We start from the raw sequence: 14,922 nt of genomic DNA on the forward strand, positions 1-14,922 counted from the left end.
AGGTTGCAGATTTCAGTGAGGATGTTCTCATGCATTGTTTAATCACTTGAGGTTTAGGGAGGAGAATTACTCCCTGCATATTCTGGGTGGATATAGCCTCTTCCTGAGACCTCTATTCCATCTTTGCCTCCTCCTCCCTCTTCTAACAGCTTGTCCTGCTCTGCATGACCTCTGTTCATTCTCCAAGTCATTTGGAATGGCTGCTGGTGCACTCCTGCCTGGGAGCAAATGGTTGTCCAGAAGCCTTGAAGGCAGCAAAAATTCCTTCAGAACTTGCTATACCGTTTGCAAAGACTTTTTCAAAGTTAAACAATTATAGACCACACTTGTAGAATTATAGCAGAAGAAATCAGCTTGTAAGTAACTGATCCTTATAAGTAACGTAGGTATAGAATGTGGGGTCTTCCAGCTTCTAAACACAAGTGCAGATGTGTGAAGTCCAGAGTAGGCTGGAGCATTGAGCTCCAAAATGGCATCTCTGGTGTCGTCAATGTTGCACTAATATTGAGGTTATGATCCGCCTGCTCTGTGTACTGTCGGTTGATGTTCACTGCACACGCCAATATGGTGTTCGATATGTTAGAATCATATCTTTTAAGGCTTTATTTTCCTTTTAAAATATGGAAAGACATTGCATTATCTGGACATTTGGATGCTGACCTGGAGTTGTTTTTTTAAAAAGGTCATAAGTTCACCTTGGCAAGCATGCCTTTTCCAAGAAATCGCCTGACCAGCGCGGTACTTGAGTGGGAAGAGCTGTTTGTTTGTTCTGAACTGCAATCACTTTAATTGATGGAAAAAGAAAGAACTGGGAAAGGCACGTGATTTACTGGAACTGGACCATAAGACATAGGAGCAGAAATTAGGCCAATCGGCCCATTGAGTCTGCTCCGCCATTCAATCATGACTGATAAGTTTCTCAACCCCATTCTCCCGCCTTCTCCCCGTACCCTTTGATCCCCTTACCAATCAAGAACCTATCTATCTCGGTCTTAAATACACTCAATGACCTGGCCTCCACAGCCTTCTGTGGCAATGAATTCCACAGATTCACCACTCTCTGGCTAAAGAAGTTTCTCCTCATCTCTTTTCTAAAAGGCCTTCCCTTTACTCTGAGGCGGTGCCCTCGGGTCCTAGTCTTTCCTACTAATGGAAACATCTTCCCCACGTCCACTCTATCCAGGCCTTTCAGTATTCTGTAAGTTTCAAACAGATCCCCCCTCATCCTTCTAAACTCCACTGAGTATAGACCCAGAGTCCTCAAATGTTCCTCATATGTTAAGCCTTTCATTCCTGGGATCGTTCTCGTGAACCTCCTCTGGACCCTCTCCAGGGCCAGCACATCCTTCCTGAGATACGGGGCCCAAAATCGCTCACAATATTCTAAATGTGGTCTGACCAGAGCCTTATAAAGCCTCAGCAGCACATCCCTGCTTTTATATTCTAGTCCTCTCGAAATAAATGCCAACATTGCATTTGCCTTCCTAACTACCGACTCAACCTGCAAGTTAACCTTAAGAGAACCCTGGACTAGGACTCCCAAGCCCTTTTGCACTCCAGATTTCTGAATTCTCTCCCCATTTAGAAAATAGTCCATGCCTCTATTCTTCCTACCAAAGTGCATGACCTCACACTTCCCCACATTGTATTCCATCTGCCACTTCTTTGCCCATTCTCCTAATCTGTCCAAATCCTTCTGCAGCCTCCCCGCCTTCTCAATACTACCTGTCCCTCCACCTATCTTTGTATCATCTGCAAACTTAGCCAGGATGCCCTCAGTTCCTTCATCTAGATCATTAATGTATAAAGTGAAAAGTTGTGGTCCCAACACTGACCCCTGCGGAACTCCACTAGTCACCGGCCGCCATCCTGAGAAGGACCCCCTTATCCCCACTCTCTGCCTCCTTCCAGACAGCCAATCTTCTATCCATGCTAGTACCTTGCCTCTAACACCATGGGCTCTTATCTTACTGAGCAGCCTCCTGTGCGGCACCTTGTCAAAGGCCTTCTGGAAGTCCAAGTAGATAACACCCATTGGCTCTCCTTTGTCTAACCTACTCGTTACCTCCTCAAAGAATTCTAACAGATTTGTCAGGCATGACCTCCCCTTGATGAAACCATGCTGACTTTGCCCTATTTTACCATGCACTTCCAAGTATTCTGAAATCTCACCCTTAATAATGGACTCTAAAATCTTACCAACGACCGACGTCAGGCTAATCAGCCTGTAATTTCCCATCTTTTGCCTCACTCCCTTCTTAAACAGGGGGGTTACATTAGCAATTTTCCAGTCCTCTGGGACCCTACCTGACTCCAGTGATTCCTGAAAGATCACCATTAACGCCTTCACTACCTCTTCAGCTATCTCCTTCAGAACTCTGGGGTGTAATCCATCTGGTCCAGGTGATTTATCCACCTTCAGACCTTTCAGTTTTCCTAGCACCTTCTCCTTGGTAATGGCCACCATACTCACCTCTGCCCCCCGACTCTCTTGAACTTTGGGGATGTCACTCGTGTCTTCCACTGTGAAGACTGACGCAAAGTACCTATTCAGTTCCTCCGCCATTTCTTTGTTCCCCACCACTACTTCTCCAGCGTCATTTTCCAGCGGCCCAATATCTGCTTTTGCCTCTCTCTTACCCTTTATATGTCAAAAAAAACTCTTGCAATCTTCTTTTATATTACTGGCAGACACGAGATTTAAGCTTTGAAGCTGTTATTTGTGAACTCCCGTCTTTTGTGGAATAAGCTAAGAAGGAAGGCTACCCACACTGGCTCTCTTCCTGCCTTGTCTGAAATTCCATGTGTGGTTATCAACTCACAGCCAGAGAATTCTGATCTGCGTGTTACTTGTCTGCATTTGGACCTGAAAGGCTGGGACAAGAAAGATTGGTCCGACCCTATTTACATTCACACCGTGACTCCTTTGGAAAGAACATCCAGGCAACTACGGTGACCAGCGAATGGCCTTCACACGAGGGGCACCAGATCGGCGTCAAAATCCTGCAAACTTTTTCTTTTCCTTATGTTTTTTCCCAACCGCCCATCTCTGCAGAGACTTCTTGTGTCATTTTTTTTTCTCTGTATGTCTTTTGGGGAATTTTTAAAACGGGTAGATAGTTACACCCCAGATTACAATTGTGTGTTAACCAGTTCTTGCAACTTGTTAAAGAAGTTTTGTTTCATAATAAATCGATCATTGAGTTTATTGAAAGAAGCCTGGTTAAAGTCGTTTTGGTCCTGAGTAACAGTAGCAAAGGCAAATAATTGGCCATTCTGGTGAGTGAATTAAACTTTAAATTAATGGTGTGACCTGCGGAATAGTGGGGCTAGGTAAACTGTGCACTCCTCCCACCCCGGTCGTAGCAGATACAATTTGCTACAAAAGTGTGTGTGGTCTTGTGTCATGCACGCCATTTTGGGGCTTGAAGGATACTTGTAACACCCGGGGAAACCACTAATGAGCCAGCTTTCCAGCCTCAGTAAGGACACTTCAATCTTACTGGTTGAAGAGACGTTGCTTGCCCCATTCAAACAGATCCCAAATCTTCGGTAGTTGGGTGCCTTGTGGAGCTGGCTAATCATTGTAAGTTGCTGTGCAAGATCCCACTAAAAACCTCTGGGCAGTTGTGAGACTAATGAAGAGTAAGTGCTGTTCATTCATGACTGACCACAAAATTGGGGCCTTCAACTCCAAACCTACCATTCCGAAATTGAATTTCAGCCATAATACAAATATTTTGCATTCTGTATCTAATAATTTTAACATGAGTGGTAGTGCTTTTGGGAAGTGGGACTATATTGGCGCATTTGCTTCTGGCCAATGTATGATATTTGACCTTTATTGGTTTACAGGTCTCAAGACAGGCATGTTATTTTAAGGTGCTTGACATTTACTGGGGCATAAACATTGAGAAGCAATAAAAGTTAGCAGTTTGCCAACCAAGGATTTCCATTTTACAAAAGTCAGTAAGATCTGATGTGAATGGGGGAGGTGAAGTTCAGTCTCTCACTCACAGGGTCTTATCTGTAGAGTTGAGCTTGATGAGATTACGTTAATCCTCAGAAAGGCAGAAACCGAGCTGTCAATCATTTTGCAATCCATTTTATTGATAGGTGAAGTGTTATCGCACTCGGGCATGTGCTGAACTCAAGGCTCAGAACACTGGTTATTTATGGGTTATATTTTATATATATATATATGTATAGTATTGGATATATAAAATTTATTTATATATTGTCAATCTTAGATACGGGAAGAAAACTCAGAAGTTGTGGGGGAGCATTTGAGCAGCAATTTTGCATTTGTCTCGGGCTTTAATGTAGAAATACGCCTCCAAGGCACAATCAGACAAAACTGGATGGCCAGCCAAAGGAAGAGGAATAGGGAACTGGAGAGTGGCACAGATGTAAGGAGGGAATTCCAGAGCATGGAGGCGGGGCAGCTGAAGGTATGGCCATCAGTGGTTGGCATGGTGGGGGTTGGGTAAGAGGGAGAATGGGGGATGAATAAAAGCTGAGTTCTAGGTGTGTTAGAGATTCAGAGGTTACAGAAGGGTAGGGGCCATGAGGGGATTTAAACATGAAGATGATCATTTTAAATTGGCTCCCCATTCTTCGAATCTCAATATAAGTCAGCAAGGACAGAGATGATCAGTGAGCATGATTTAGTACAGAGCAAGAAATGGGCAGTTTTAGAGGAGGTTAAGGTAGGTGGAGGATGTCCCAGGCTGAAGTACATTAAAATAGTTAAATCTGAATGGTAATTAAGGCAACAGATGGGCTGAGGCAGAGAATGAGTGATTTTAGGATGTGGAAGTTGGCATCTTTAAGTGAGGGAGAGGATACAAGGTCAGACGCTCAGCTCATGCTCAAATAGGATGCCAAAATCGCTTACGGTTTGGCTCTGCCTCAGACAGTGGCCAGGAAGAGGGGTGGCGTCAGTGGCTAGATTGCTGAGTTTATAGTGAGGACTGAAGATAATGGCTTCAGTCTTTCCAATCTTCAACTGACAATACAGAGGCCAAAAAGAGGTTGAGACAGGTGTTGGAGAGATAGAGCTGGTGCCATCAATGTATGTGTGGAACTTGAGCCATTATCTTTGGATATTTTCAGGATGGCTTGGTAAATCACAAGGAGTAGGAGGCCTGGGATAGGTCCTTGGGAGACACTGGAGATAACAATGTGGGACAGGAAGAGAAGCTTTGGCGCTGATTGCATGGATGGGACCAAGTTAGGGTAGTCCCACAGAGGTGGACAACGGAGGAGATATTCAAGGAGGCTAGTGTGGCTGACAATGCCAATAGCCACAGAGGGAGCAAGGAGGGATAGTGAGACATGGCCACAGTTACAGAGGGTGTCATTCATGGCTGATATCATTAATCTACTGAGTCTGAGACTTCGAGACTTCTCCATGTCTAGTGATGCATGAGGCAGAAAAAGCGTATGCTTATGCCTGTTTCCATTGCTGGCCTTTCCTGGAACAGTTTGATAGCTTGCCACCAGAGGCTATATAGCTTGAGGGGCGCCACTCCACATCAAGCATGCCTGACCAGGGAGCTCACCTGTTCTTATCACCTGCCACAGTCACATTGGAAGGATTTGCAGGTTGATATTCGACCTGTTTGGCCACGTTATGAGCGCACTTTCCTTGGCCATCAAGTCCTGGAGTGGGACTTGAACCCAGAGCTCCTGGCTCAGAGGCATCTGTGTAATTAAATATACAAGCTAAGTGCCATGTTTATGGTCAAACAAGAAAATCCGTGAGTTAACGCTTAGATTTATTTTAAATAAGATTGAAGATTGGCTTTTTCATTAAGGTAGGAAAGTTTGGATTTTACATGGAGAGAGAAATTTGAAAAATTATTTCCACTTAATTTTTCCCCCTGTGATTCTTCAATATCCCAATTATAACATGTACAAAGTTCCACACGCAAGGCTACTCATTACCTTTAAAATGTGCCATTTGCCATTTTGATTACTTTTTGTACCTATATGTTCACTTTTAGTGATTTGTGTACATGGACACCAAAACCCTTTTGCTCCTCCATAGTTTTTAATGGTGAATGACTAAATCTCTTGTCTGCATTGGATCCAGAGTGGATGTCCACGCACTTGCCCTCATTGGACTCCATCTGCCACAGTTTTTCCCGATCTGTCAATATTCCTTTCTAACTTCTTGCTCCCATCCTCACAACCTGTGATGCCTCCTAACTTAGTGGCACCTGCAAACTTGGATATACAGCTCCCTATTCCTTCATCCAAGTCACCTGGAAAGCCAAGGCACCAGAAAAGATCCACGGGGAACATCACTTGTTAGCTATAAGCTGCCAAGAGAGGGGAATGCTGAACAATGTAGTAAAACCACAAAGGGCAAGCCTGAGAAAGTTGTGCTGAATTATTGAACTCTGGTCAGGGTGTACCTCGAGTCCTATGTCTCATTTTAGTCATCAAGACACATGGGAGATAAGCACTGGAAATGGTTCCAGATTGAACCACAGATGTCAGAGAAGCAAGTTTTAGGAAGAATTGTTGAGTTAAAAGTATGAGTCAGTAGGGCCTAAAGAACAATTCTACCTGAAGCACTATCACTAATTAAGCTGTGACACAAGGATAAGTGTTCACAAGTTCAAACTAACATAAGGCACATTTGGGAATGACCTCTGAACTTCCCCTTCACAATGGTTGATCAACATATGAAATGGATTTCGGGATTTGGCAACTGAAGCAAAAGCTCTGGAATCATTTTGAAAGTCCTTGATTGCTGAGACAGCAGGGTTTGTAAGGTCTTTCTGGAATGAGCTAAGATGTGCCAGGCAGTCTTTCTTATTTGTGTCACGACTCACTGGGGATAGTGCGCTGTAGTATTGAGCCCCACTGTTCTCCAAGCCATGACATATGGGAGCAGTTTAATCAGACTCCCAGATTGCCCCAGTTCTACCTAACTGTTTAATTTAGGTTAAGAGAACACGAGCACCAGGTTTGTAAAGTTAACAAGTAAATAATTGTTTATTAAACAAATTGTCTGTAACTAGTGACGAAAGAAATGTGAACTGCTAACTTCTAACCCTGTAACTTAAATGATACCCCTTCTTAAACCCTTTTACACACACACACACACACACACACACGCACTCATAAGACACTCAAAACATGGATTTTAAAGGTGAGATAAAACAGTTCAATAGCACCAATCCACAGTTCAGGATTAGCTGGGTTGACTTTGATTGCTTTCTTCCAAATTTCTTGCAGGTTGTTGTGGCTGACACAAGGTGGTCTCAGCACTTGCAGTCTGTGCTTCTCTGGTTGAAAATTGCTTTTAATGTCTCCACTGCTGATTTTTCCCCTTTTCCTCCTGACTGGGGTTTCTCAAAGAAAGCAGGATACAGTGAGGTGAGGAATAGCCAGCTAGCTACTATGGCAACATTACTGGAGTCTTACAAAACACAGGAGAGTGAGGTTTCAGGTCTTTCCTCTTTTCAGACTAGGAGCTAATCTACTGCACTATCCTCACACACAATCTAGCCACCCGGTCAGGAGCCAATCAAAACACCGTCGCTAGGAAGTTCACTCTTAAACCAGGTCTCCGTTCCAGCACCATTCTGTCCAACCTGGCGCACACTGTTCCAGGAGATAGCAACATTGTAGATTTTCTTATTCCTGCTAAAGTGAATATCTCTCTTAAATTGCAGCCATGGTAGTTTTTAAAGCCACAGTCCAATCTTAAAGCCATAGTCCAAAAGATAAAAATATGTTTTTTATATTTGTCTCTTATCTTGTGATCTGCCTTGCACCTGTCCATTGCCTTGTTGCTTAATGACTCAACACAGCACAAGGAAAGGGGAGCAAACAGTGCACAAGGATTAGTGGAGATAAGCAAAGGCATTGTCACAAAGATGAGCAGGAAGAGTTTTGGAAGAAGAAAAAGGACTTGCATTAAATAGCATCTTTCACATTCTCAAAGCACTTTGGAGCCAATGAGGTATTTTTCCAGCATCCTCACTGTTGTAGGGAAACCTGACTACCATATTGCACACAGCAAGCTCCAAGAAACAGCAATGAGATTAATGAGCAGATAACCTGCTTTTATTAATGTTCGTTGAGAGACAAGTGTTGTCAGGACACTGGAGGAGTCCCCTCCTTTAATTTGAATAGAGCTATTGGACCTCATAGGTCAACCTGAGAGAGCAAGTGGAACTGCAGTTTAGCGTCTCATGATCCAACACTTCCCTTGGTACTGCCATGAAGTGTCAGCCTCGATTATGTGCTCAAGGCTCTGGACTGAGATTTAAACACACAATCTGCTGACAGTGAGAAACTGCTATCCACTGAGCCAAGGTGAGAGGAGATAATCCAGGGGTTTCCAGCACATCAATCGCAAGTGACTGATAGTTTGCCGTCTGCCAATGAGTAGCTCGCATTAAGATTTGGAAAAATAACCAATGGTATTCAAGTCATATAATCATTTTTCTGTCACAAGCTAACTAGTTTGCCGGCATTTGTAAACGACACCTGCACCTGAGTCAGGGTCATGCCGTAAGTGCGGCTCCGACCCCCGGAAGTAATAACATGGGTGGCAGTTGTGACCTGCCATAAGTGAGGATCGACATAAGTCGAGGACCGTCCGTAGTAGCACAACTCTGCTAGCTAACATGCAGCAGGGAAAATAGCCTACCCTTGTTGACATCATGGATGCAGAGGTCGGTCCATCCAAAAAAAGGCAAAAGACGTACTATTTCCATCAAGAGTGGTAGAATGATAATAGAATAATAGTCTGCCTTTTGATTTTTCCTACCAAAGTGCATGACCTCACACTTTCCTACATTAAATTCCAACTGCCAAGCTGTTGCCCACTCACTCAACCTGTATATATCCCTTTGCAGATTCCTTATGTCCTCATCACAACATACTCTCCCACCTACTTTTGTAATGTCAGCAAATCTGGATACATTACATTCTGTCCCCTCCTCCAAGTCATTAAAATAGATAGTAAATAATTGAGGCCCTAGGGCTGATCCTTGTGGCACTCCACTAGTTACATCATTCCAACCTGAAAAAGACCCATTAATCCCAGCTCTCTGTCTTCTGTGTGTTAACCAATCCTCAATCCATGCTAACACATTACCCCCAATACCATGAGCTCCTATCTTGTGCAATAACCTTTTATGTGGCACGTTATCAAATGCCTTCTGGAAATCCAAATACACTACATCTACTGGTTCCTCTTTACCAACTCTGCTTGTTATATCCTCAAAGAACTCTAGCAAATTTGTCAAACATGATTTCCCTTTCACAAAACCATGTTGACTCTGTTTGATTGCATTAAGCTTTTCCAAATGTCCTGCTATTTCTTCCTTAGTAATGGACCCGAGCATTTTCCCAATGACAGATATTAGGTTGACTGGCCTATAGTTTCCTGCTTTTTGTCTCCCTCCCTTCTTGAATTGGGGTGTCACATTAGTGGTTTTCCAACCCTCCAAGTGCCCTCAGCTTAAATAAGGGCAATTGTAGAGAGTTCTAGAATATTTTGACCAATGCCTCCACTATCTCTGCAGCCACTTCCTTTAAAACCCTTGGATGTAGGTCATCAGGTCCTGGCAATTTGTCTGCCTTTAGTCCCATTAGTTTGTCAAATGCTTTGTCCCTCATAATAGAGACTGTTACAAGGTCTTTCTTCCCATTAGCTCCTTGCTTATCTGATATCTTTGGGATGTTTATAGTGTCCTCCACCATGAAGACCGATGCAAAATATTGATTTAAATTATCTGCCATTTCCCTGTTCCTCATTATGAATTCTCCAGTCGCATCCCCCAAGGGTCCCACACTCACTTTAGCTACCCTCTTTCTTTTTATATACCTGTAGAAGGTCTTGCAGTTTGTTTTTATATTTCTTGCCAATTTACTTTCAATCCATTTTCTCCCTCTTTATTAGCTTTTTAGTCATCCACTGATGGTTCCTAAAAAAAAATTCCCAATCCTCTGGCCTACTGCTAGTTTTCGCCGCTTTGTATGCCTTAGTTTTTGATTGGATACTCTCCTTGACCACCTTTGTTAACCACGGGTGGTTCATCCTTCTCATCGAATCCTTCTTTTTGACCAGGATAAATTTTTGCTGAGCGTTATGAAATATCTGCTTAAATGTCTGCCACTGCTCGTCCACTGACCTTCCCCTTAATCTATTTTCCCAGCCCCCTTTAGACAACTCTTTCTTCATACCTCTGTAATTGCCCTTATTTAAGTTGAGGACACTGGTTTAAAACCCATGTTGCTCGCCCTCAAACTGAATTTGAAATTCTACCATGTTGTGATCGCTACCCCTAGAGGATCCTTAACTACGATATCTCTGATTAATCTCACCTCATTACACATTACTAGGTCTAAAATAGCCTGTTCCTGGGTAGGTTCTGCAAAGTATTGCTCTAAGAAACAATCCCTGATGCATTCTACAAATTCGTCTTCCATGTTACCCCCGCCAATCTGATTTGTCCAGTCAATATGCAGATTAAGATCTCCCATGACAATTGTAGCACACTTTTGCATGTCTCCACTATTTCCCAATTTATACTTTGTCCTGCAATGAGGCAACTCTTCGGGGGCCTATAGACTTCCCCTTGCTATTCCTTCTTTCCACCCAAACGGATTCCACATCATGATCTATTGCACCTATATCACTACTCACCACCACACTGATACCTTCCTTTTTTAACAAAGCTACCCCACCTCCTTTTCCTTTTTGCCTATTTTTCCGAAATAGCCTTGAATATTAAGGTTTGAATACCCTTGAATATTGAGTTCCCAGTCTTGGTCACCCTGCAACCATGTCACTGTAATAGCTATCAACTTGTCTATCTTGTCACAAATGCTGTGTGCTTTGAAAAGCTTTGACTTTTTACCATTATTACTCATTCTGGTTCTAATTTCTTCTGCTAATATTTCCTGCCCCTTCCTGTCACACTTTGTTTATCGTTCGCCTTTCTCACTACCCTGCACCTCTCCTCTCTCATTTCTTTTTGATTTTTTAAACTTCCCTTCAATTGAACCGTCCCCCCCCCCCCCTCCCCCCTACCACTAATAAGTCCTATCTACAACCCTAGCTACAAGATTTTCCAGGACACTGGTCCCAGTATGGTTCAAATGAAGCCTTTCCCAACAGAACAGCTCTCTTCTTCCCCAGTACTAGTGCCAGTGCCCCATGAATCGGAACCCATTTCTCCCACACCAATCTTTGAGCCACACATTTACCTCTCTAATCTTATTTACCCGACACCAATCTGCATGTGGCTCAGGTAATAATCTGGAGATTATTAGCTTTGTGGTTCTGCTTTTTAACTTAGCCCCGAGCTGCTCGTAGTCCCTCAACAGAACCTCTTTCCTAGTCCTACCCTATGTCGTTGGTACCTACATGGACCACAACAACTGGATCCTCCCCCTCTCATTCCAAGTTTCTCTCCAGCCCAGAAGAGATGTCCTTAACTTTGGCACCAGGTAGGCAACACAGCCTTCAGGACACTCTGTCTTTGCTGCAGAGAAGAGTATCTATTCCCCTAACTATGCTATGCCCTATTACTACTACATTTCTCTTTTCTCTCCCCACTTGAATGGCGCTCTGTACCATGGGGCTGTGGTCAGTTCACTCATACTCCCTGCAGTCTGTGCCCTCGTCCACACCGGGAGCAAGAACCTTGCACCTAACGGACAAGGCCACTGGCTGAGGCTCCTCCAAAGTTGAGCTCTGGATCCCCATACTTACCTCACTTGCAGTCACACCCTCCTGTCCCTGACCATGGCCCAAATTTGATGTAATTAATCTAAGGGGTGTGACTGTCTCCTGAAACGCAATGTCCCTCCCTGTCGCAGTGTCTGCAGCTCGGACTCCAGCTCATCAACTCTGAGGTGAAGTTCCTCGAGCAACCAACACTTGCTGCAGATGTAGTTACCATGGATCACACCGGCATCCAGCAGCTCCCACATACTACAGCTGCAACACATCACCTGCCCAGCCATCTCTATTCTATTTAATAAATTAGTTTGCATCTTAAATATTTTAAAAATGAAGTTCTTAACTCTACTCTTCAGCTGTAATAATGTCTCCTAATTTAAACCACTTGGCAAATCAAAAGAGACATAGAAGAGATACCCAACATACATCTTGAGAGAGATTTTTCTACAGGAGGCAGTCTGCAGTCACAAAAAGTTCACATTGAAATAAATGTTAAGAATCAGTTTTCTTCATTTTAAATATATATTTTTGGAATTTAACTGTAATAGCTTAATTATGTACCCTTATCAATCCAATATATGTTTTAATAGCTCAGGATATTTTTCATTAATCAGAAGTAGCTCTCATGAAAGATGGCGACCCCTGAGATATACAAAGTCAAAGGTATTTCGCAAACGAATTGCAGTGTGTGGAGATATGATGGTTGAAGGTTGTCACTGACTGGCAGGGAAGGGCAGACTAGACTGGTGCCACAGAGGATGATGCAAACTGGAACTGAGGTGTTGTGTGAATAATATTTTCTAAATTGTCTGCCTGCAGTTCTGCACACTGACTCAATATGCATAAGCTTAACATTTAAAAACCAAAGGAGTAGAGGGAGAGGAACTGTTCACTCTCCTTCCCCCCTTGCCCCATTCTTTCATATAATTTGCTTCAGAAACATTTTTGTTTGGACTTTGTCGAAAGACTAATTGTCATGAAGATATGATAATCCTCATGCTATTGGAATTTATTGTAAAATAGAATAAGTGTGTGTTTGGCTTTATTGAATTAGCCTGGGTGCTTTGATCTAAGAAGAGAGGTTATGTTTGAAATATTAATTAAGTGAACATGGGGAAATTTAGAAACATTGGTGTTAAGGGAACATTTGCATTTTGAAATAAACCAGACTAGATTGTTTTCAAAGGAGGGGTGAAATGTGTCGCCTAGCCAGGTGAAGTTTAGAAACAATGTGTTTATTTTTCCCAAATATTGCTGGTAAAACTTAATGATGTGAGAGGTTTTTATTATCAGTGAGATCAAGTCCAAAGACATGGTGGAACAATGGGTATTTGCATTCAAAGAGGAAGATATGAATAAAGGAGCAAGGATTGTGTGTAAGAGTAGGCATTTTAAGATCTTACAAGTGTGAAAAAGCCTTCAACATCTGTGCCTCAAGCTGCTGTCTCCAGGGACCAAAGTGAAGAGAACTCACTTTGAATTCAACTTGTTCAGGGTATCATGTTTCTTTGCCTGGGTCTTTTAAAATATATGTGTCTTACTGTTGCCTTAACTTAAGTGTAACTGGGAGTTTGATTGATTAGGGGATTTAGAAGTTATAATAGTAATTTGTAGATCTATGTATGTATTTAAAATCATTTCTCTTATTAATAAATGTTTAATCTCATTTTATAAAAACCTATAAGACTTGGTGGTCTTATTACTACTGAATTCAAGGCACGCATCTCGAAATTTATACAAACTACAAACAAGTTGTGGCAGTTGTTTCAAGTTTCCCTTTGGGATTTGAACAACTCAGCATTTACCATCAGCTGTGTCATAACAAAAACTGGAGGCTCGTCCAGGATATATTTGAAATTCCTTGATTTTTTTTGGCGTTGGTGAGTACAAGAAGTACTTTGAATTCCGGAGTTGGTGTGAGGTTTTTTTTTATAGTAGTGAGACTGCAACATGGCTTTGGCAGTTGCTCAGACTTGTCTGGGAGTTGAAGTTATAACTTTGGCTATTTTATAAAAGGTAACTAAAGTTAAGTTACTGGAATTGGTGGATAAATTACAATTAGGATTACCTGCAGGGGCTAAGAAAGCAAATATAATTGAAGGTAAAGCACAGCATTTAAAGTTGGAAGTGATACCTGACAGTGAGTCGCATAATGAGACATAATGGACATAATGAGACTTCAGTTAGAAATGAAGAGGCTTGAATTTGAACTTGCAAAGGAAATGAGAAAACTTGAGCTATAGGCAGAAGAGAAAGGAAGAGCATTTCAAAGGGAATAGGCAGAAAGGCAGGAGAGAAAAAGAAAACAAGAACATGAATTAGAAATGGCGAAGTTAGAAAAGGAGGAAAGAGAAAAAGAGAGAGAGTTCCAGCTTAAAATGCAGGCAGTTAAACAAGAGATGCCAGTAGGTGGGGAAGGACTTAGTTCCAGACTGCAACACAGTGGTGAGATGTTTATATTTGTACAAACTCTTCCAAAGTTTGAGGAAAGGGATGTTGAAGAAATCTTTATTCCATTTGAGAAGATAGATAAGCAAATGAAATGGCCACAGGAAAACTGGACATTGTTGTTACAGTCCAGGTTGGTGGGTAGAGCACATGAGGTTTATGCTTCACTGTCAGAAGAGCTGTTGGTGAACTTTTTTAAAAAAAGCTATTTTGAGTGCGTATGAGTTGGTTCCTGAGGTATATAGGCAGAAATTTAGGAATATGAGAAAACAGCTTGGGCAAACTTATATTCAGTTTGAGAGAATGAAACAAAGTAATTTTGACCAGCGGCCATGGGCATTAAAAATAGAGACAACATATGCAGCTCCTAGAGAAATAATTCTTCTAGAAGAATTTAAAGATTCAATTCCTTTGGTAGTGAGAACTCATGTGGAGGAACAGAGAGTTGAATCTGTAAGACAAGCAGCCGAGATAGCTGATGGTTATGAGTTAGTTCATAGAGCTAAACCTTTTGTTCGTCACCCTTTCAAATCGGAAAAGGATAGAACGCGGGAAGGTGAAAGGAAGGTGGATAGTCAGGGAAGAGAGGGAGTAGGTGGAAATTTGCAGGAAGTTTTTTTCTCATAATAAAAAGGAAGGTACTGAGGGTAGGGGTGACATTTGAAAATTGAGGTGCTTTTATTGTAATAAAGTTGGACACACAATGTTAGTGTGCTGGAAATTACAGGGAAAACCTGTTGGGATTATTGGGGTAC

Source organism: Cetorhinus maximus, chromosome 11 (assembly GCF_964194155.1).
Source record: "Cetorhinus maximus chromosome 11, sCetMax3.hap1.1, whole genome shotgun sequence".
In the NCBI taxonomy this organism is placed as follows: domain Eukaryota; kingdom Metazoa; phylum Chordata; class Chondrichthyes; order Lamniformes; family Cetorhinidae; genus Cetorhinus; species Cetorhinus maximus.